Source organism: Macaca fascicularis, chromosome 9, assembly GCF_037993035.2.
Source record: "Macaca fascicularis isolate 582-1 chromosome 9, T2T-MFA8v1.1".
Taxonomy (NCBI): Eukaryota; Metazoa; Chordata; class Mammalia; order Primates; family Cercopithecidae; genus Macaca; species Macaca fascicularis.
Window position 1 is genome coordinate 56,236,573 of NC_088383.1, and position 24,635 is coordinate 56,261,207.

At 41.1% G+C, this 24,635-nt stretch overlaps 1 protein-coding gene across 25 annotated transcripts in view; it reads left to right on the forward strand.

The window, feature by feature from the left end:
* SHLD2 (shieldin complex subunit 2) overlaps positions 1-24,635 on the forward strand; it is an 89,936-nt gene that overhangs the window by 5,219 nt on the left and 60,082 nt on the right. For 14 of the 25 annotated variants that reach the window (XR_010577631.2, XR_012417659.1, XR_012417661.1 and 11 more), the window contains exon 2: positions 17,872-17,994. The exons of 8 other annotated variants lie outside the window; for them this stretch is intronic. The gene's annotated coding sequence lies outside the window, so the exon portion shown is untranslated. Of the gene's footprint in view, positions 1-17,868; positions 17,995-22,308; positions 22,408-24,635 lie in introns of those variants that run through there. 3 more of the 25 variants (XM_074001521.1, XM_074001524.1, XM_074001528.1) reach the window with 1 other exon arrangement.

The following is a 24,635-nucleotide window of genomic DNA, read 5'->3' on the forward strand; positions in this document are numbered from 1 at the left end:
CTACATGTGAAAGTTTATATCTGGATGCCAGTTCAGTTCATCCATATGTCTATCCTTATACCGGTACTACCTTGTCTTGATTACTTTAGCTTTTTTTTTGTTTGAAATGGGATCTCACCCTGTTGCCCAGGCTGGAGTGCAATGGCACAATCTTGACTCACCGCAACCTCTGCCTTCCAGGTTCAAGCAATTCTCCTGCCTCAGCCTCCTGAGTAGCTGGGATTACAGGCGCGTGCCACTACGCCCGGCTAATTTTTGTATTTTCAGTAGAGATGGGGTTTTACCATGTTAGTCAGGCTGATCTTGAACTCCTGACCTCAGGTGATCTGCCCTCCTCGGCCTCCCAAAGTGATGGGATTACAGGCATGAGCCACTGTGCCGGGCCGATTACTCTAGCTTTGTAGTAAATTTTGAAATTGGGAAATAAGAGTCTTCCAACTTTTTTTTCCCCCAAGATTGGTTATTCTATGTCCATATGAATTAGTGTCATGATATTAATTTCTGCACAGAAGTCAGCTGGAATTTTGAGGGGGATTATGTTGAATCTATAACTTGGGAATTAGTGCCATTTTAACAATATTACATCTTCTGATTCATTAACATGGGGTATCTTTCTGTATATGTAGGTCTTTTAAAACTTCTCTCAGGAATGTTTTATCACTGTCAGAGGATAAGTTTTGCACTTCTTAAAACTGAGTAAGCTAAGTTAGCAATTCCCAAAAATTATATGACATGGTAACTCCCAAAATTCTGTAGCATAACAAGATTATTTCCTTAATGGCAAGCATATTCTAGCCCCAGAATAATTTAGAATCAAGTATAGAATTTAAGAGAATCAAGGATACAGCAGTAATACTTTGAGTCTATATACTTGTGTGTATTTGGCTTAAATGTTTTAGGAGAATTGGCCTTTAAAAATTTAAGATATTTGTTGTTTCAAAATAAAATGCGTAATCAACTAATAAAAAACAAGTTTTGTACTTTTTGTTGAATTTATTACTAAGTATTCTTTTTGATGCTATTGTAAAAAGAAATATTTATTTATTAAGAGATAGGGTCTTACTGTGTGGCCAGGATGGCCTTGAACTCCTGGGCTTAAGACATGCTCTTGCCGCAGCGTCCTGAGTAACTGAGATTACAGGTGTGCACCACCACGCCTGGCTCAGAATGGTTTTCTTAACTTCATTTTCAGATTGTTCACCATGAGTATATAGAAATACAATAGTTTAAGCTGGGCATGGTGGCTCATGCCTGTAATCCTAGCACTTAGGAGGCTGAGGTTGGTGGATCACTTGAGGCCAGGAGTTTTAGATCAGCCTGGCCATCACAGAGAAACCCTGTCTTTACCAAAGTCACAACAAATTAATTAGCTGGGTGTGGTGGTGCATGCTTGCAATCCCAGCTACTGGGGAGGCTGAGGCACGAGAATTACCTGAACCCAGGAGGTGAAGGTTGTAGTGAACCCAGATCGTTCCACTGCACTCCAGCCTGGGCGACAGAATGATTTTTGTATGCTTCAACTTTGCTGGACCACTTGGGCCCAGGAGTAAAAAAAAGAAAAGAAAACAAAACAAAATTATCACAATTATTAAATTCTTTCTAAGCCCAAACTTGAAACTTATACATAAATAGGTAAAGTAGTCCGGAGACCAAAAGATTTGAGAACTGTTCTTTGTAATAGGTTATCTATTTTCCTCTTAGAAAAACCTTTTCTAAGAATGTCAGTTAATCTGCATGGCTGGTTTGGGTAAGTCTTCATTTTCTTCCATTGCTGAGTAACAGTCAACAAAGGTTTATCAACTCTTGCTTAAGGATTCCTTTCGTGTTGTGAGTAAACATGAAAAATGTAGGATCTTATCCTTTTAAGCTATCATGCAAGAAACATATGAGGTCTCTTAAAAATTAACTGTGCTGGCTGGGCGTGGTGGTTCACGCTTGTAATCCTAGCAGTTTGGGAGGCCGAGGCAGGTGGATCACCTGAGGTCAGGAGTTCAAGACCAGCCTGGCCAACATGGTGAAACCCTATCTCTACAAAAATACAGAAATTAGCCGAGCATGATGGCGGGTGCCTGTAATCCCAGCTACTCGGGAGGCTGAGGCAGGAGAATCGCTTGAACCCAGGAGGCGGAGGTTGCAGTGAGCTGAGATGGCGCCACTGCATTCTAGCTTGGGTGACAAGAGCGAGATTCTGTCTCAAAAAAAAAAAAAATTAACTGTGCTTATAAATGGGAGCTAAATTAGGAAAAAAATGAAAAGTAAAAAGAAAATCAAAATTTAAAAATCAAAAGATATATTAACAAATTAACTGTACTAAGGTAGGATTCTTTTTTTTTTGCAAGACTGAGTCTTGCTCTGTCGCCCAGGCTGGAGAGGAATGGCACAATCTAGGCTCACTGCAACCTCCACTTCCCAGGTTCAAGCGATTCTCTTGCCTCAGCTTCCCAAGTAGCTGGGATTACAGGTGCCTGCCACCACGCCCAGCTAATTTTTGTACTTTTAGTAGAGATGGGGTTTCACCATGTTGGCCAGGCTGGTCTTGAACTCCTGACCTTGTGATTCACCTGCCTCAGCCTCCCAGTGTCGGGATTACAGGTGTGAGCCACCGCACCCGGCCACTAAGATAGGATTCTGATCTCACCTGTATGTTATATATGATGCCTCTCTTTATCTTCATTTTAAAATAGAGATTGGGTTTTTTGTTTTCTTTATGTATAAAGAATGGCACATTCAGTTATTCATCATTCAAGATGCCTTGCCATTCAGCTCTGTTTAATGATGTGGACCACCCTCTAGAAAAAAATCTTTATCCTTTCTTGAGCATTTTGTTTTTGAAACTTTTAGATCAATTGTAATTTCAGTACAATTGGTGTTAGAGGATAATAAGAAAGGAAGTGTAAGGTAAAAATTGGGGCACATCTGTAATGCTGTTAAAAACAGACATAACTGAAAAATACACCAGAGAAGCAAAAAGTACCTTCTCCTTGACCATTCTAGAGGTGTTGCAGAAGAAACAGACTTTATGGGTGAAGCATATATGTGAGTATAATTACGTTGCGCTTGCTTCTTAATGAAAGACATGTCAGTGAAGGACTAGGCACAAGGTAGAGATGCTGATAATGTTGACTCAGCTCAGAAAATTGGACCTGAAGTAAGCAGATAGAGATTCCTTAGGATGCTTTGACCCTCAAGTAGCAATATCCAAATAAAAATGGCTTAAAGGAAAGCCATAAACCAAGATAACATTATCTAACAAGAAGCCTGAAGGCAGGGCTTTTCCATTGTCAGTCCAAGGGCTCAATGATACCATCAGATACCTACTCTGCTCTTCTCTCTGTTACAGTTCAGCAAATTTGTGATATCTTTCGTAAGGGTTGTAAGATGGCTTTAGCAGTTCCAGGGGTCATATGCAGCCATAACTAAGTTCTTTGGTGAAATAGCAGTTTCCTCCTGTGCATATCCCCGTATTAGTGAAGAAACCTTTTCTAAAGGCCTGCCAACTACCTTCAACTCTCTTAGACCCCAGTAGCTAGGATTGGGTTGGTTACATGCCACGCCCTGGCTGTAAGGGAGGCTGCAAGGAAGCCTTACTGGTACTTTGGCCTCTGAAGTACAGGCAGGCTGTGCCAGCCAGGAAGAAAGGTAGAAAAGGAATAATTGGGTTTTTTCATTTGTTTGTTTTGAGACGGAGTCTTGCTCTTGTTGCCCAGGCTGGAATGCAATGGTGGGATCTCGGCTCACTGGAACCTCTGCTTGCTGGGTTCAAGCGATTCTCCTGCCTCAGCCTCCCCAGTACCTGGGATTACAGGCACCCGCCACCACGGCCGACTAATTTTTTGTGTTTTTAGTAGAGATGGGGTTTCACCATGTTGACCAGGCTGGTATTGAACTCCTGACCTCAGGTGATTCACCTGCCTCGGCCTCCCAAAATGTTGGGATTGTAGGCGTGAGCCACTGTTCCTGGCCAGAAGGAATAATTGTTAGACAACTCACAGTGTCTGCCATATTTGCCACAGAAATTAACTGACTTGCTCTCTGCTGTCTTACTGTGATAATATATTTTTTTTAACGCAGTTTACAGGAGGGGAGAACATTCTTAAATATGGCGCTGGGAATCATGTTATTTGCAGTTTTATACTGTATACAGTAAACAGTCTTCAAAGTCTAGTTCTTGAGATCTTAAAAATGATAACATTTTTAAAATTATACCTTCTATTTTTTGAACAGCTTTTTACTATTGACAGCTTGTAAGGAAATCGTTTTCATGTTGTCGTGTTTACTTTCTTATCTAGACAGGAAGACAGAACAGAAATCCATCCTCAACTTCTGGGGAAAATCTGAGGATTATAATGAAATATCAGGTGCTTAAATGATTTCAACAGACTTTTGGATGAAGTTGCCATTAGCAACTTGTTATCATCAATGTAACACACATAGGCAAGTGGATTAAAATAAGAGGACTAAACTGACCTTTATGTTGAAATTAGAAGTTTCGTTGTCCTATAGGCAGAAATGACAGTTTCATTGGATTCTCTGTTATAGTAATATATCATCAGAAGGATAGCTTGGGATGAGACTATTTTGAAGTTACATGGGGTGGATATTCAAAGTGCCCTTTACGTAGTTACTGTCCTCCACAGTTTCCCCATTAAATATGGAATCCTTGTGATTGCATTCTTGGAGGGCCATCGAAAACCAGTGAAGCACAGAGAGACAATTTTTTTTCTATGATATCAATCTAAAGCAGTAATTGACAAAAAAAAAAAAAAAAGATTTTAAATGTAGGATAAAGGCCGGGTGCAGTGGCTCATGTCTGTATTCCCAGCACTTTGGGAGGCTGAGGCAGGTGGATCACCAGAGGTCAGAAGTTCAAGACCAGTCTGGCCAAGATGGTGAAACCCCATCTCTACTAAAAGTACAAAAACTTAACTGGGCATGGTAGCGTGCCCTTGTAATCCCAGCTACTGGGGACGCTGAGGCAGGAGAATTGCTCGAACCTGGGAGGCAGAGGTTGCAGTGAGCCGAGATCTTGCAACTGCACTCCAGCCTGGGCAACAAGAGGGAAACTCCATCTCAAAAAAAAAAAAAAAAGAAAGAGAAAAAAGAAAAAAAGAAAATAATATGGTACTGTGCTATGGGATAACAGGGAATACCTACTTTATATTGGGTGTTCAGAGAAGGCCTTGAAAAGAAGAAACATTTAAACTGAAATTAAAGGCTGAGTTGAAGCAACCTATTAAAGAGCTATGGGAAAGGCATCCTAAGTGAAGGAAATGGTGTGTGGAAAAACTGTGATACAGAAAAGACCTCGACATGTTTTAGGAATGGACAGAATCCAATGTGACTGTGGTTGTCCTAGTGGAGAATGTTGTGATTTTGGACAGGTGGATAAGCGTCAGATCACATAGGCAAGTGCTTTACATTTTACCTTTTGTGCAGTGGAAAACCCAATTGGAAGTATAGTAGGCATAAATTGTGTAGACTATATACTTAAATATACAAAGATGTAATTTTCTTTTTTTTTTTGGAGGCAGTCTCACTCTGTCACCAGGCTGGAGTGCAGTGGTGCAATCTCGGTCACTGAAACCTCTGCCTCCTGGGTTCAAGCAATTCTCATGCCTCAACCTTCCAAGTAGCTGGAATTGCAGGTGCATGTCATCACACCTGGCTAATTTTTGTTTTTTGCTTTTTTGATATGGAGTTTCGCTCTTGTTGTCCAGAGTGCAATGGTGCGATCTCGGCTCACCGCAACCTTCGCCCCCCAGGTTCAAGCCATTCTTCTGCCTCAGCCTCCCGAGTAGCTGGGATTACAGGCATGCGTCACCACACCAGGCTAATTTTGTGTTTTTAGTAGAGGCGAGGTTTCTCCATTTTGGTCAGGCTGGTCTCGAACTCCCGACCTCAGGTGATCCGCCCGCCTTGGCCTCCCAAAGTGCTAGGATTACAGGCACGAGCCACTGCGTTCGGCCTGATTTTTGTATTTTTTAGTGGAGATGGGATTTTGCTATGTTGGCCAGGCTGGTCTCGAACCCGTAACCTCAAGTGATCCACTGCCCCTTGGCCTCCCAAAGTGCTGGGATTACAGGCTTGAGCCACCGTGCTCGGCCTAGAGATGAGGTCTTACTATGTTGCTCAGGCTGGTCTCCAACTCCTGGGCTCAAGTGACCCTCCCCCCCTGACCTCTTAAAGTACTGGGATAACAGGTGTGAGCCATTGTGCTGGGCCAACTTTATTTCTAAATAACTAAAATTTCCTTAGCTCTGTTTCTACTAGTTAATAGAGAACAATCCTGCTAAACAATCTTGCCACTTTAGGATAAAAAGTCAGTAGCTTCTGGTTTAACTAAATTAATTGCATGTTAATCTAAACCCTTCTAAATACTTTGTCCTTTGGATAAATATTCAGTTTCCTCACATAGCCCACCCCTTCCCTTTTTTTTTCCTGTGGTAGATGGTATCGGTAGATAAATCTTATAATTTTTCCTGGCATTAAGGGAGAGTCATATTATCTTTGTGCCATCCTCTGTCCTTCTGAGCCATTGCGAATGACTGGCTTGGTCTTGAATGGGATTGTCTGCTTCCGCCACTTCTGAGGATGATGTCCCTGCTACTACTGTAGCCTCTGGGGAACACATCTGTGCATGCTGGGTCCTCCTTAATCCCAGGCTCTTTGGGTTATACTGGCCCAATGGAGAGTGCTGATATGCTTGGGACTCTTACAAAGCAGCTTTTCAGGAATATAGTTTGGGCATGTCATTGGCTATTATGCCTTTAGCAAGGCATGATATTGTATTAGGTGCAAGGTTTTGCTAAATGGCTACAGTCCCTGGACCATAACTTGGGAAAGGGAAAGACAATTATTTCCCATTCTGGGTCTCTCCCCACAAACACTGGAGATTTTTCTTACCCTTCCACAAATAAGATTTTTTTTTTTTTTTTTTTGAGACAGTTTCATTCTTGTTGCTCAGGCTGGAGTACAATGACTCGATCTTGGCTTACTGCAGCTTCTGCCTCCTAGATTCAAGCGATTCTCCTGCCTCAACCTCCTGAGTAGCTAGGATTACAGGCGCTTCTACTGTGCCTGGCTAATTTTTTGTATTTTGGTAGAGACAGGGTTTTGCCATGTTGCCAGGCTGGTCTCGAACTCCTAGCCTAAGGTGATCCACCCTCCCCAGCCTCCCCAAGTGCTGGGATTATAGGCGTGAGCCACCTCACCTGGCCCCTCAAATAAGATTTAGCTCCAGATAGGACAGGAGGTAAAAATTCTGAATTTACATCCACTCTTTCTTTTAATTTTTTTTTTCTTTGAACTCTTCCCCCAAGTTTTTATGTCATCTTGATCAGTGTGAGAGAACGGTACTTATGTCATCACCTGCCTTTCCTCTGTGCTGAAGTTTACACAACAAACTGTACCGTGAAAGTTTTCTTGGTTTGGTTGGTGATAGTTAAAATCACAGTTTTAGAGTTTGAAAAGCTGTCTTGGCCGGGTGCAGTGGTATGGTTCTGAGGGTTAATTTTTATATACACACATATAAACACACATACACATATTTGAGTTCAAAATGTATGTTACTACATTTTACAAAGGAATAAGTAATTTCAGAGATTCTATATCAATATTAAATCCTGGCTGGGTGCAGAGGCTCATGCCTATAATCCTAGCACTTTGGGAGGCTGGCACAGTTAAGATGACTTGAGCCCAGAAGTTTGAGACCAGCCTAGGCAACGTAGTGAGACCCTGTCTCTACAAAAATACAAAAATTAGCTGAGCATGGTGACACACGCCTGTAGTCCCAGCTACTCAGGAGGCTGAGGTGGGAGGATCACATGAGCCCAGGAGGTTGAGACTACATACGATTCTACCACTGCACTCCAGCCTGGGCAACAAGAGAGAGACCCTGTCCCTCAAAAAGAAAGAAAGAAAGAAAGAAAAAATAAATAAGAAGCTCTCTTTTGGCCAGGCACAATGGCTCATGCCTGTAATCCCAGCACCTTGGGAGGCTGAGGCGGGCGGATCACAAGGTCAGGAGTTCAAGACCAGCCTGGCCAACAGGGAAACCACATCTCTACTCAAAATACAAAAAATTAGCTGGAAGTGGTGGCAGGTGTCTGTAACACCAGCTACTCGGGAGGCTGAGGCAGGAGAATCACTTGAACCCGGGAGACGGAGGTTGCAGTGAGCTGAGATCGTGCCAATGCACCCCAGCCTGGGTGAAAAAAGGCTCTCTTTTCTCTTAAGCCTCTAGATCTTATAATTGAAATTCTTAGCTTTCAAGAATTATGATTTTAATGGATCAAAGACCTAAATATAAGAACTGAAACTATAAAATACTTAGAAGAAAATATAGGTTTAAATATTCATGAACTTGGATTAGGCAGGTTTCTTAAATATGACTCCGAAGGTGCAAAAGAACAAATAGATAAATTGGACTTTATTAAAATTAAATTTTTTGTGTGTGTGTGAGATAGAGTCTTGCTCTGTTGCCCAGACTGGAGTCAGTGGCGCCATCTTGGCTCGCTGCAACCTCTGCTTCCCGGCTTCAAGCGATTCTCCTGCCTCAGCCTCCTGAATAGCTGGGACTACAGGCATGCGCCACCACGCCTGGTTAATTTTTGTATTATTAGAAGAGACAGGGTTTCACCATATTGGCCATGCTGGTCTCGAACTCCTGACCGTATGATCTGCCCACCTTGGCCTCCCAAAGTGCTGGGATTACAGGCGTGAGCCACCACGCCTGGCCCTTAAAATTAAAATTTTTTTTTTTAAGTTTTTATTTTTTTGAGACAGGGTCTTACCATGTTGCCCAGGCTGGAGTACAGTGGTGCCATCATGGCTCACTGTAGTTTCAACCTCCCTAGACTCAATCTGTCCTCCCACCTCAACCTTCTGAGTAGCTGGGACTATAGGCATGTGCCACCACATCCCACTAAGTTTTGTAATTTTTGTATTATAGAAATGGGGGCCAGGCACAGTGCTCACTCCTGTAATCCCAACACTTTGGGAGACTGAGGTAGACGGATCACTTGAGGTCAGGAGATCAAGACCATCCTGGCTAACACAGTGAAACCCTGTCTCTACTGAAAATACAAAAAAATTAGCTGAGTGTGGTGGCGGGCCCCTGTAGTCCCAGCTACTTGGGAGGCTGAGGCAGGAGAATGGTGTGAACCGAGGAGGCAGCGGTTGCAGTGAGTGGAGATCGCACCACTGCACTCCAGCCTGGGCGAAAGAGTGAGACTCCGTCTCAAAAAAAAAAAAAAAAGGACAAAGAATTTGAAGAGAGATTTCTCCAAAGAAAATGTGTGGATGACCAAATAAACACATGAAAGGGTGTTCAACATCATTATTCATTAGGGAGATGCAAATAAAAATCACAGTGAGGCCAGGTGTGGTGGCTCATTGCCTATAATCCCAGCACTTTGAGAGGCTGAGGCAGGAAGATCACTTGAACCCAGAAGTTAGAGACCAGCCTGGGCAACATAGGGAGATAGGCGTGGTGGTTCATGCCTGTAGTTCCAGCTATTCGAGAAGCTGTGGTGGGAGGATCTGCTTGAGCCTGTGTCGTTGAGGCTGCAGTGAGCTGTGATGGTGCCACTCCAGCCTGGGCAACAGAGCAAGACCCTATCTCTTAAATAATAATGATAATAATAATAATAGAGATACCAATTCACACCCACTAGAATGACTGTAATAACTTTAAAAATCTCAACAAAACAAAACAAAACACACACACAAAACAAAATCCCAACAACTGTTGATGAGGATGTGGAGAAATGGGAACCATTATAGGGTTCCTTACTGATAGGAATGTAAAATGGTACAGATGCTATGGGAAATAGTCTGGCAGTTCCTCAAAAAGTTAAATGTACAGTTGCCATATGACACAGCAGTTCCATTCCTAGGTCATCCCAAAAGAAATGACAACATATATCCATGCAAATACTTGTACATGAGTGTTAATAGCAACAATATTCATAATTGTAAAAGAGTGGTAACAATCTAAATGTAGATCAGCTGATAAATGGATAAACAATATGTGGTCTGGCCGGGCGTGGTGGCTCACACCTGTAATCCTAGCACTTTGGGAGGCTGAGGCAGGTGGATCACCTGAGGTCGGAAGTTCAAGACCAGCCTGACCAACATGGAGAAACCCCATCTCTACTAAAAATACAAAATTAACTGAACATGGTGGCGTATGCCTGTAATTCCAGCTACTTGGGAGGCTGAGGCAGGAGAATCGCTTGTACCGGGGAGGCAGAGGTTGGGGTGAGCTGAGATCATGCCATTGCACTCCAGCCTGGGCAACAAGAGCAAAACTTTTGTCTCAAAAAAACAAAACAAAAACAAAAACCAATATGTGGTCCATCCATACAATGGAGTATTATTCAGCCATAAAAAGGAATGAAGTACAGATTCATGCTGCAACATGGATAAACCTTAAAAACATGATGCTGAGTGAAAGAAGTCACAAAAGATCGCATATTGTATGATCCCACTTATATGAAATGTTCAGAACAGGAAATCCATAGAGATAGAAAAGAGATAAATGGTTTCTAGGAGATGGGGAGGGAGGCAATTAGGAGTGACTGTTAATAGATATGGGGTTCCTTTTAGGTAATAGAAATGTTCTGGAATTAGTGTAGATGGTTGCAAATGTGAATACACTAAAAACTACTGAATTGTATACGTTGAAATGGTAAATTGTATGCTATGTGAATTTTATCTCAATTTAAAAAAAATTATAGGCCAAGTGCAGTGACTCAAGCCTGTAATCCCAGGCTTTTGGGAGGCCGAGGCGGGCAGATCACTTGAGGCCAGGAGTTCGAGACCAGCCTGGCCAACATGGCGAAAACCCGTCTCTACTAAAAAAACAAAAATTGGCTGGGTGTGGTGGTACATGGCTGTAATCCCAGCTACTGGGGAGGCTGAGGCACAAGAATTATTTGAATCCAGGAGGTAGAGCTTGCAGTGAGCCAAAATCACATCACTGCCCTCCAGCCTGGTCAACAGAACAAGACTGTCTCGAAAAAAAAAAAGATAAATTATGGTATTTACTTTGGAATTAAATAATTAGTAACCTTTAGTAAGGTTTAGTAAAGGTTTAGTAACCTTTAGTTAACCCAGTTAACTTCTGTGTCTTATATTTGTCTTTGTACTGAAGGAGTTGAATGCCACTGACCCATAGAATGAGTTGCCAGAGAACTGGGGCAACATTCTCTTTGTGGGAAAGAGAATACTCTGTTATTACCTTAAAATTAGTTTCCCTCCGAGTATGAAACATATCAATTGAAGGGCTTTAAATAGTGAGTGATGTGTTTCAATTTATAGTTATATTATATTTACACTTGATCTTAGCCAAAAGGCTGAGAAGCGATTTTATATTATATTTATAAAGATCCCTTTAGCTTTCTTCTGGAGACTGGATTGGTAGGGACAAGGTGACATTGGTGAACTGGGTTAGAAAACCAGTCAAGCCCGTGTGCAATGGCTCACGCCTATAATCCCAGCACTTTAGTAACTACTGGAGTTATTAAAGCCAGAAACAAAGAGCCATACATGACTACTTACCTCTTCTCACCTCTCATATCAAACTATCTCCACAATATATTATGTCTATTCAATTATCTTCAGCTCACTACCATGTCATAATATAGCTATTGTTATTTCTTCCCTAGAGTACTGACTGGTTTTTTTGTTTGCTTTTTTTTTTTGAGACGGAGTCTGACTGGTTTTTTTGTTTGCTTTTTTTTTTTGAGACGGAGTCTGTGGTTTTTTTGTTTGCTTTTTTTTTTGAGACGGAGTCTCGCTCTGTCACCCAGGCTGGAGTGCAGTGGTGCGATCTTGGCTCACTGCAACCTCCGCCTCTGGGGTCAAGTGATTCTCCTGCCTCAGCCTCCAGAGTAGCTGGTATTATAGGCACGGGCCACCATGCCTGGCTAATTTTTGTATTTTTAGTAGAGACAGGGGTTTCACCATGCTGGCCAGGCTGGTCTTGAACTCCTGACCTCAGGGGATCCGCCTGCCTGCCTCAGCCTCCCAAAGTGTTTGGATTACAGGCGTGAGCCACTGCGTCTGGCATAAGTCATATTTAAAACAATGGGAATGGGTAGGAACACCTAGGGATAGAGTGTGGGAAATAGAATAGGGCCCAGAATACAGCTATGCCAAATTTCACATGTACAGGTTAGATAGTGGAGGATAAGGAGTGGGTCAGTTCTGTTGAGAATGCCCTGAAAGTTTGAATAATGATAAGCACGTCCATTTTAACGTAATGAGGTAGTGGTGACATTGTAAAAGGAGTTTCATTGTAGTGGTAGTCAAATTGTCATGGGTTAAAACGTGAATTGGGTATGAGGAAGTGGAATATACAAAGATAGTTTTCTGAAAGTTTTACTTGGAAGAGGACAAAAAATTGAGACTAGTTAGTTTGAGGAGGATGAAAGGTCAAGAATTCTAAGCTAGTGATACAAATTTCGTCAACATCGATGAATAGGTAACGTAAACACATTAATCCTGGGATGGATATGAGAAGAGCAAAGAAAGGAGCCCTGGGGAAATATCAGTTCTAAAGGCTGAGTAGAGAAGGAACCAGTGATCTGAGAGTTAGAAGGAGGAGTAGGAATTATCATAGAAACTTTAAGCTTCTTGAGGGCTTGTGACTGTGTGTGTCATGTTCATCATTTTATCTGAAGTTCTTATCAACCAAGTAGCTTTCAGTAAATATTTATTAAACGAAGACATAAATTTTAAGAGCCATCTGCAATGTCAAATGTAACCCACAGTTGAATGAATATGAGGACAGGGAAGTGTCCCTTGACTTTGGTGTTAAGCAGCTGATTGCCACCTTCTGTAGAACAGCTTCAGTGGAGCCTCCATGATAGAGATAAATGCCAGGTTGCTGAGGACTAAGCATGGAAAGTTGTTGAGAGTGGACAGTAAGTACAGATATTCTTTTCAGAAAGCTTTGCTCTTTTTGAAGCTTCGCTCATAGAAATGAGATAGTAGGTAGAGGGGCAGGCTGTGTCTGGATGAGAGACTTCAGCGTGTTTATATGCTAAATGGAAAAAGGAAGAAGGAAGGGAGAAGTTGAAGATGTAGAAGAAAGGAGGTGTGTGTGATTGATTATACATTGTCTTTGAGGTTAGAGGGAATGGAGTGAAGATACTGGGTTGCAGTACAAATGAGAATACAGTTTCCACTGAAGTAGGAATATAGGAACAATGGATGGTGCAGATGGGGAAGTGTTTGGTTGGCAAGTGAGAATTTGGGATATCAACACTTTTTTCAGTGAAATGGGGATAAGGTCATCCACTGAGATTATAGTGGGGAGGAGATGATGATTGTAGGGGACTGTTTGAGGAGAAAAGGAGAATTTCAAGAAAGCCTCTGAGGGAAGTGAGAGGGCAAGCTGAGTGGGAATACTTAGAAAAAATGGAATCATGGGTTTTTCACGGCTGTCGTATATATATTTGTATGAATGATTTCCTTCTTCTCTCGGGGCTCAGTAACCTGGGTGAGCACACAATTGAACAGTTGGATTGATCTTGGCCTGGGTTTTATGTGTCAGGGTGACAGGGTAAGGAGGCAAGAGATTTCAGTAGTGAGAGTGTTTGAAGTGGTGGGCCATTGAGTCTAGGCTGAATAGGGAACAAATGAAACCAGAAGGTGGCTGCTGGGAAATAAAGTGGTTGGTGTTCAAGACTGGATAGTGGAATTGAAGATTGAACGGGAGGAGCAGTTGCTGGTTATGACAGAATACAGGATTCAGCTATGGCGTGGGTTTATGAAGTAGAGACAACGTTCCCAAGTCTTTAGTGAACATCAGAGAGTGTCATCTATTAGAACTTTAGCTCCAGTTGGGCAAGGTGGCTCATGCCTGTAATCCCAGCACTTTGGGAGGCCGAGGTGGGCGGATTACCTGAGGTCAAGAGTTTGAGACCAGCCTGACCAACATTGAGAAACCCAGTCTCTCTTAAAAATACAAAATTAGCTGGGTGTGGTGGCACTTGCCTGTAATCCCAGCTACTTGGGAGGCTGAGGCAGGAGAATCACTTGAACCTGGGAGGTGGAAGGTTTCGATGAGCTGAGATTGCGCCTTTGCACTCCAGCCTGGGCAACAAGAGTGAAACTCCATCTCAAAAAAAAAAAAAAAAGAAAAAAAAAAGAAAGAACTTTATCTCAAAGGCAGGTGGTAGCAGATAAGAGGTAGGGAAAATTTGATGAAGAAAAATTCAATTTTTAAAAACATTTTAGGCTGGGCATGGTGGCTCATGCCTATAATCCCAGAACTTTGGGAGGCCGAGATGGGCAGATGGCTTGAGCCCAGGAGTTTGAAACCAACCTGGGCAACATGGCAAAACTTTGTTTCTACAAAAAATTAGTCAGGTATGGTGGCTTGCACCTGTAGTCCCAGCTACTTGAAAGGCTGAGGTGGGAGGATCGCTTGAGTCCAGGAAGTTGAGGCTGCAATGAGCTGTGATTGTGCCATTGCACTCCAACCTGGGCAACAGAGGGAGACCCTGTCACAAAAAACCCAAAAAAACAAAAAACAACATTTTATTTTGGTGATGGAATTCTCTGTTGTTTTGAAGAGTTTTGTTTCTTTTAAAGACATTAACCAGTTTTCTCGAGGGATATTCTATGAAAAAGTGGGTTCCATTACCCAGTAAGTTTGAGAAACTGCAAACTCTATCCCCTTGGTAATTCACAATGAACATCAACTTAGATTAATAAAGGCTCTGGGAAATGATGTTACTATTAATGATTTAACATTTATTGAGCACTGTCTAAGGCTCTGTTCTAAGGCTCCCACATGCATTACTGTTTCCAGTCTCTACAGCAACTCTGTCTCATTTAAGTCACATGGCTAAGCTAGAATGGAAGAGCTGGGATTCAAACCCAGAAAGACTTGCCCCATAGGGCTCTCAAGCCTATAACCAGTATGGAAACAGGCTTAACATTAAATCCAGCATTTTCCCTTCTTGTTTGGTTATGGAATCTTATTATCTTTTAGTATTTATAGAGAGATTAGTCAGTTGTCCACGGCATGGACCCTGGGAAGTGTGGCCTGAGTCAGTTTACACTGGTGACTACAGTCCTTTAAATAACATTGTTTTAGACTATGACTAGTTTTTTCTAACTTGGTTCTCTGTTGATAATACTTAAATGTTATATTTATTTTTCTGTTTGAGAGCCTTGTATTTTGACTTCAAGGCATTTTATATTCCCTTTCACAATGACCTTCCCAGGAATCAAAGATATTGTCACCACCACACATTACATTTGAGGTACTAAAACAGTTTGTAATCCAAATAGCTATTTCACTTTCCTTTCTCCGGTCTACGATTATCTTGTTGTAATTTGTTTTGTAAATTTAGAGACAGGGTCTTGCTATGTTATCTAGGCCAGTCTCAAACTCCTGAGTAGCTGAAAATATAGGCATGTGTCACCTCAACCAGTTTATTGTAAAATGTTAATGTTTAGAGATCTTGGAGATCATCCATCTTTTATTTTTAACATTATTTATTTAGTTTTGCAGGTAAAGAAAATGACAGCTGTGTAGTGCTGTGGAAATTATAGTAATTCATATCCAAGCTTGAATGTCAGCTCCGCCTCTTTACTATAGCTGTGGCCTTGGAAAAGCTACTTCATTTCTTGAAACTTGTTTCTTCCTCTAAAAAGATGAGGATATCTTGCAGGGTGACTATGAAAATTAAATAAGACAGTTCATACAGTATCTGGCACGTGGAAAGTTCTCAATGTTGATTACCCATTTTTTTCCACTTAAGGAAATAGTCTCAATCCTATACCATGAATGAAGATAGTTGGAGAGGAAACAACACTTTTAAATGTGAACTGTCTCAGTCTTGTGCTGACATCAGCTACATTTCTGGTAAAGTGATGATGTCATGATACAGGTTGTATTAAGAGTTAAAACCAGTTTCCTTCTGGCTTTCCAACTGAATAATAAGCAAAACCTTCCTGGGCAAACATAGACCTATTTATTGGCTCACTTATTATTAATGTTAAACTAGATTTGGTGCTGACATCTCCTGTTCTTGTTTTAAAATTTCACTGTTGTCATTTAAAATCTGACAGACCTTCAGAAGCTTCATAGATTGCTTAATGGTTTAAATCATCTCTAGAACATGGGAAGTATCTTTTCCAAAGTGGTTTTCTCCATCTGTCAGTATGTTCAAAATCATGTATATAGGACAGAATTGCTTATATTTTCACATTTACTACTGGATGCCTGTTTGGTTTTCATAGCAATCAACTTTTGGAGTTTATGGGCAGCACTTAACGTATATATGTAACCTAAGCGTGGATAATTATTTAAAATAAGATTATTGAAAGAAAAATCTATAGGAATTTTTCAGTTTCACAACAACTCCCTAAGCGAAGAAAAAATAGGTTGTTTTGAGCTGTATGTGATGGGATTTCTAATATTCTATTCAAAATGCCCTCTACTAAGCACTAGTAATATGTATTAATGAGCTGAATTTGATTTCCAGTTCCAACTCTGTCACTTGCAACTTCTGTAACCTTGAAGGCTTCTCTACGTTTCAGTTTCTTCATATGTAAAAGAGATTACCAATATTTCCCTCCCAAGGTTGCTGTAACAGTGAAGTGTCAAGGTTTTTAATATAGCCAGCACAGTCTGTGGCACGTAGTAGGCACATAACCATTGCTTGTTTCTTCCAGACATCTCACTGCATTTTTCAGTAATATTCTTTTCAAGTATGTTCTTCTTTCTCATTCCTTAACATTTAGAAGCTGTATTCAAGAGAGAATATTAATGTTTGCCAAGTAAACTGAAAATATTTCCTTTGCAGCCCACACTTGAGTGTTTTAGGCCGGGCACGGTGGCTCACGCCTGTAATCCCAGCACTTTGGGAGGCTGAGGCGGGCAGATCACATGAGGTCAGGAGTTCGAGACCAGCCTCAACATGGAGAAACCCCATCTCTACTAAAAATACAAAATTAGCCGGGCATGGTGGTGCATGCCTGTAATCCCAGCTACTTGGGAGGCTGAGGCAGGAGAATTGCTTGAATCCAGGAGGTGAAGGCTGTGGTGAGCCAAGATCGTATCATTGCACTCCAGCCTGGACAACAAGTGTGAAACTCCATCTCAAAAAAAAAAAAAAAAAAAAAGTGTTTTAGCAAAAAATGATTTTATGTATGATATACCTTGGTTTAAATCCTGGCTTTTTAGTTTTAATTTTTTATTTTTTGAGACAGGCCTTGCTCTGTGGCCCAGGCTGGGGTGCAGTGATGTGATCTCTGCTCACTGCAACCTCCGCCTCCCAGGCTCAGGTGATTCTCCCACCTCAGCCACCTGAGTAGCTAGGACTAGAGGTGTGCTCCACTATGCCTGGCTAATTTTTCTATTTTTGGTAGAGACAGAGTTTCACCATGTTGCCCAGGCTGGTCTCAAACTCCTGGGCTTAAGCAATCCACCAGCTTTGGCCTCACAGTGTTGGGATTACAGGTGTGAGCCACTGAGCCCAGCCTGAATCCTGGCTTTTGAATGTACTAGTGTGGTGATCTTAGGCAAGTTACTTAACCTATCCGTAAAGTATTATGAGGCTAAAGTGAGTAATGATATGTAGAAAACATCTAGTTCATTGTCTGGTTTGTATATTCCCAAATAAATGTTATTATTTTAAATGGAAACTGTTGTTTAATTTAATAATTCATATAATTCATGGCTTTTGAGAGCCTGCTCTACTCAAAACCCATTAAGAGCAGGCGGGAACATTGTGAATGAATGTTGGGCATATTATTTTGCAAGTGACTGAATTTGGCCTTGCCTATAATCAGGTTCAGCAAAAGTGATATTTTCTTTCTTTCTTTTTTTTTTTTTAATTGAGACAGAGTCTCGCCCTGATGGCCAGACTGGAGTGCAGTGGCGTGATCTCGGCTCACTGCATCCTCCACCTCCTAGGTTCAAGTGATTCTTCCACCTTAGCCTCCCCTCCCAAGGAGCTGGCATCACAGGTACGTGTCACCATGCCTGGCTGATTTTGTATTTTTAGTAGAAATGGGGTTTTACCATGTTGGTCAGGCTGGTCTTGAACTCCTGACCTCCAGTGATCCGCCTGCCTTGGTTTCCCAAAGTTCTGAGATTATAGGCGTGAGCCACTGCACCTGGCCAAAAGTGGTATTTTCTGTTGCATTTGAGGTAAAAGAAATTGATGGGCTTGTTATTGCATTTGGTGTGGCCTTTTTTTTTTTCTTGTTGCGTTTCTCCACTGACTGTCAAAACAAACAAACAAACAAACAAAAAATGCTACAATCATGAGTGCCACAAGAGAGATTCCCGATTCTTGAGTGCTACAGGAGACCAAGGTACATTTTGGTATCTAAAAAGTTTTTCATCTTCTGCTGATCTTGTTTATTAGAAATAAATATGTTACTCTCCTGTATTAAAATTTAACACAATATTGGCAAGCTAAATTTAATCAAATATTCTGCCCATTTTAAAATTCACTTCCTAGCCTGTCCATCCTTCCTTATTTTGTTGTTGTTGTTCGATTTTGTTTCGTTGTATGCTTCTAGCAGCCTGAAGCCATGGTTTTTAGTTTCTGTCTATGGTGATAAGTGGAAAGGAGGGATGAGGAAGGGGCTTTACTGGCCCAACCAGAAATAGAAACTAAGAACCCAGGACTATATTCTCTCCCTTGGACACCCAACACTATATAAAATTGATTCCTGCCCAGGCAGACTAAGAAGCATGGAAAGCTGGTGCTAAGAGTGTTATGAGAATTCCTAATAAATAGAAAAGCTCAAGGATTGACATTATAGAAAAAGGTTTCATTTTGAAATGTTTATAATGTACTTATCAAGTTAATAATAAGGTGTTTTTATTTTTTGTTTGTTTATTTTTGTCTTTGAGATGGAGTCTCACTCTGTCGCCTAGGCTGGAGTGCAGTGGCTGGATCTCGGCTCACTGCAAGCTCCACCTCCCGGGTTTACGCCATTCTCCTGCCTCAGCCTCCTGATTATCTGGCACTACAGGTGCCTGCCACCATGCCCAGCTAATTTTTTTTTTTTGTTTTTAGTAGGGACAGGGTTTCACCGTGTTAGCCAGGATGGTCTTGATCTCCTGACCTCGTGATCCACCCGTCTTGGCCTCCCAAAGTGCTGGGATTACAGGCATGAGTCCCAATAAGGTTTTTAATGGGATACCAAAATAATCAACATTTATTTTAGAAGGTGACTTTCTTCGATGAGATGTCAATGTCTACTTTCTGTTATGTAGTGTTATTTAGTGTTTCTTTTTTCTTTTTTTTCTACGTCTGGGTCTCTGTCACCCAGGCTGAAGTACAGTGGTGTGATCTTGGGTCACTGCAACCTCCGCCTCACAGGCTCAAGCAATTCTGTCACCTCAGCCTCCAGGGTAGCTGGAACTACAGGTGTGCATGCCTCACTAAGTTTTGCATTTTTAGTAGTTGTTGGTCAGGCTGGTGTACTGTTTCTTTTATTGATTGAGATCTATATTTACATTGCATAAAAATTTCAGCTGCATTAAGTACGTTCACGTTGTTATGCGACCATCACTATTATCTAGTTCCAGAACTTTGCTCTCACCCTAATAGAGCTTGTATATATGTCCCCACCAAATCTCATGTTGAATTGTAATTCCCAGTGTTTGAGGTGGGGTCTGGTGGGAGGTGTTTGGGTCATGGGGCAGATCCCTCATGGCATGGTGTTGTCCTCGCAGTAGTGAGTTAGTTCTCACGATCTCCTTACTCCATCCACCTACTTCTCCTAAAATTTTGAAATATGCTTGGAATTGAAAGTGTTTAGTTTGGTTTGAGGACAGTTATCTAAAAGTCACATACAGGGCTCCTGCTTTGCCCTTCCTTAGTGAATTTCCTATTTTATTACACAGTTTGCTAATACAGAGGACTTGAGTTTTGTTATTTCCATGGAAAACATTATTGAATCAAAATTTAAATAGAGATGCGTAGTTCAGGGAGGGGGAGTGGTTTTATAAAATGAATCTTGGATTTGAAATGGACTTAAAGCAAATGAATAAAAATTGTTTTGTTAATTATAATGTCTGAAATAGTTCATGTTTTTGTGAATAAAAATTGATATAAAGTTTAAAGTGACAGAAGTAGATAATTGTATGTACAATTTCTTGGATGTAAAATAACATTTTTGAAAACTATTATACAATGACCTCACATACAGTGACCTCACTTAATCTATGTGAGGCTATACACAGTGGCTCATGCCTGTAATCTCAGCACTTTGGGAGGCTGAGGCAGGTGATTGCTTGAGCCCAGGGGCTTAAGACCAGCCTCGGAAACATGGTGAGATCCTGTCTCTACGAAAAATACAAAAATGAGCTGGGCATGGTGAGGCGCACCTTTGGTCCCAACTACTTGGGATGCTGAGGCAAGAGGATCACTTGAGCCCAGGAGGTTGAGGCTGCAGTGAACTGTGATGTACCACTGCACTGCAGCCTGGGTGACAGAATAAGACCCTATCTCAAAAAAAAAAAAAAGAAAAAAGTCTGTGGAAGACACCACGTTAATTGTGTTGGGTGGTTTAGAGATGTTTCTCTCTCCTTCACTGATGACACTGTGTCTCTGCTCCTGTAGCTCACTGGTGATTATCAGCTCATCCTCTTACATTTGTTTTAACATATATTTATACACCCTTTGTAAATTTGCATAAGATAAAGTCATTGTAGTTAAAAAAAAATTGTTTTTTTTTTTGAGACAGAATCTTGCTCCATTGACTAGGCTGAGTGCAATGACATCATCATTCATTAGTTAAATAAAAATAGCAGCCATCAACATTTTACCGTTTTTTTTTTTTTTTTTTTTTTTTGCAGTTTCTATACTACTTCTAGTTAGTACAGAAGGTTATCAACTGCAAACTTAATACTATGGCCAAAAAACCAAAATCAAAAAAGTCATTAAGACTCAATATTCAGACAATAATCTTGATTAAAACCCAATGTTTCTCAGCTGGGTATAGTAGCTCATACCTGTAATCCCAGCACTTTGGGAGGCCAAGGTAGGAAGACTGCTTGAGCCTAGGAGTTCAAAACCAGCCTGGGTGACATAGCAAAACTCTATCCCTACAAAAAATTTTGAAAATTAGCCAGGCATGGTGGTGTGCACCTGTAGTCCCAACTACTTGGGAGGCTGGTTTGGGAGGATCACATGAGCCCAGGAGGTCAAGGCTGCAGTGAGCCATGATTGTGCCAATGCACTCCAGCCTGGATGACAAAGCAAGGCTGCCTCAGAAATAAGCAACAACAAAAGAAACCAATATTCCTCTGGCTCGAATGCAGCTACCTATATTTAGATATTCCCAAGGCGAAGTTGACAAAGTTATCCAACACAATAACAGAAATTATTTTAGGTACCAAAAAAATTGCAAAAATTACTGGGAATTATTATTATTATTATTATTTTGAGAAAGAGTTTCACTCTTGTAGCCCAGACTGGAGTGCAGTGGTGTGATCTCGGCTCATTGCAACCTCCACCTCCCGAGTTCAAGCAATTCTCCTGCCTCAGCCTCCCGAGTAGTTGGGATTACAGGCACCCATCGCCATGCCCAGCTAATTTTTGTATTTTTATTTTTATTATTTATTTATTTTTCAAATGGAGTTTCACTCTTCTTACCCAGGCTGGAGTGCAATGGCACGTTCTCGGCTCACTGCAACCTCCACCTCTTGGATTTAAGCAATTCTCCTGCCTCAGCCTCCCCAGTAGCTGGGATTACAGGCACCCACCACCACACCTGGCTCATTTTTTTGTATTTTTAGTAGAGACAGGGTTTCACCCTGTTGGCCAGGCTGGTCTTGAACTCCTGACCTCAGGTGATCTGCCGCCTTGGCCTCCCAGAGTGCTAGGATTACAGACATGAGCCACCGCACCCAGCCAGTTACTGAGAATTGTAAGTTAAAATTACAGAATTTAGTAGACAATGTATTCAGTGTCCACAATGATACTGATATCTTAAAACCTGAGAAATTCACCTAACAAAAGAAGTCCCTTAATTTTACATTACTCTAAAAAAACAATTTGATCTCTTTAATATGAATACAGATTAAAGGAATAAAGATTAATTTATCCTACAGAGCCAGAGTTCACTTCAAGCTTTAAGAAATAACTGATAATCGTCCAAACATAAAATTCAGGACTGACACTTTAAATGAGATATGAGTTTCATCTAGCATTAGAAATTACTCCAAAGGCATTATTTCTCTTAAGCACCACTTCTGCTTTGAAATTCAATACTGCCAATGAAACCAATTAATTTAATTTCTTTGTAATGACTTCATAGGACAGGCACGGTGACTCACGCCTGAAATCCTAATACTTTGGGAGGCCGCAGCAGGAGGATCACCTGAACCCAGGAGTTTGAGACCAGCCTGCCAACATAGTGAGACCCTGTCTCTACAAAAAATAAAAAATGAGCTGGGCATGGTGGCATGCACCTAGTAGTTTCAGCTACTCAGGAGGCTGAGGCAGGAGGATCAACTGAGCCTAGGAGGTTGAGGTTGCAGTGAGCCATGATGATGTCATTGCACTCAGCCTAGTGCACTCAGACCATTGTTGAAGGGCTCAATGGTCCTTAAACCCTTCGATGCTGTTTTGGAAGGTTAACTTGCCAAAGGTCACATAGTTGGCGAATGATGAAGCTGAGATTAACACTAAGATCTGATTCCAGAGTAGTCTTTTTTAACTATATTGCTTTATGCGGAGTTTTGCAATTGATATCTAGACAGAAAATCTCTAGCAAGGGAAAAAACTAATTTTTAATTAATTTTAATTTTTTAGCGTTTTGCTTCTTATATTGTTTTACTTTGTGAGCCACCGTGCCCAATTGGTTTCTTTTAAAAGACTAGTTAGCTTGTGCTTTAGGCCTCTTGGTTAATCTGAGGTATTTAATTAATATTTTTGAAATCCTAAGATTTACTGTGTCACTTCTGCAATATCTAAATTTTTCCTTCTTATTTCTATTCTCTTTTTACAGTCCTTTCTATTATGTCTAATCATCAAAACATTGTTCTTATTTTCTACTGCAGTCTAATTTTTAGTGTTATGCTGTTTCCGGATGCCATTTGGATCATTTTCAAAAAAAGCTGAGTAATAATTAACAAGTAATGAATATTGTTCTTTTTACCATTCATTAAGAACAATTGCTAATTGTCTTATTCTATTGTGAAGAATATCTGTAATTCCTGTTTAGAACCTGGGTTGATAGCAAGATATGAGAAAGCAGTAAGTGTGCACAAAACGATTTCACTGGAAAAAGTATATATGATAAAGAATAATAAGTTTTCTAAGGACAGAATGGAACTGATCACACAGGTTCTTTTTTTTTTAAGCTTCAAAACTTCTTATCTCCCATAAAAGTACTTTTTCTTTTATAATATGCAACAATAATTTTCTATTTAGTTAATTAGTTTTAAAGCAAGTTTAAACTTATAGTTTATAAAGAATCATATTTGCTCCCTATCATTGTTTTATAGCTGGGGCTATACTGACAAATAAGAAAAATAAAATTCCTGCCCTTGTGGAGGAGATAGTTAAACAATGAGACAAATACATTTCAGATGGAAATGAGGGCAATGGAAGAAAAGTAAAGCAGGATAAAGGCATGAAGGGTGACTGGGATCTGTTCAATCTTTAGATAGTTTAATACGGGAAACTGCTTTGAAAAGGTGACTTTTGAGCAGAGACCTTAATGTACTGAGGGACTGAACCTTTCAATGTCTGGGGAAAGAATTTGGCTTCCTCTTCAGATGTACAAAATTACAAGATACTGCCATTCTTGTACTTGAAAACCTATAAAAGCCGGATAAGAAGTATGGTTTCTAAAAACCCATCGAAGAGCTGAGGATACAAGGGAACCTAAATGAACCAAACTCCAGAAATTAATCAAACTTTCATAGTAGAGAAGAAACTCGTGGTTGCTCTAGGATGGAATAACAAAAGGAATAGGAATCTACCATACATGAGGGGAAAGGAGAAACCAGCCACATTTTTTTTTTTTTTTTTTGAGATGGAGTTTCGCTCTTGTTGCCCAGGCAACAAGTGCAGTGGTGCAATCTTGGCTCACCACAACCTCTGCCTCCCAGGTTCAAGCAATTTTCCTGCCTCAGCCTCCCGAGTAGCTAGGATTACAAGCGTGCGCCACCACGCCTGGCTAATTTTGTATTTTTAGTAGCGACGGGGTTTCTCCATGTTGGTTAGGCTGGTTTGGAACTCCCGACCTCAGGTGATCTGCCTGCCTTAGCCTCCCAAAGTGCTGGGATTACAGGCATGAGCCACCATGCCTAGCCACATTTTTTTAAATCAGATTTTTAATGGCCACGTATGGGCTGGTATGACGGGTTAGGATCCTGAGAAGCCCTTGCAACTCTTGCACCAAAGAGCAAGTATACACCCACGCTCCAGCTCCTACTCTCAGATGTTCACTGAATGTTCAGGAGTAGTAAGCCAAAAGCCTGGGCCAGTGACGGACTGGCATAGATACTACCTGAGGCATTTGAACCTCTCCCAAGTATAGGGCAACCACCCTCAGAAGGCAGGATTGCTGAGAGAAGTCCAGCAGAGGCACTCCAGGCTTTCAGTTCTGGAATGCTGCAGGCAGGGGAAGAGCTG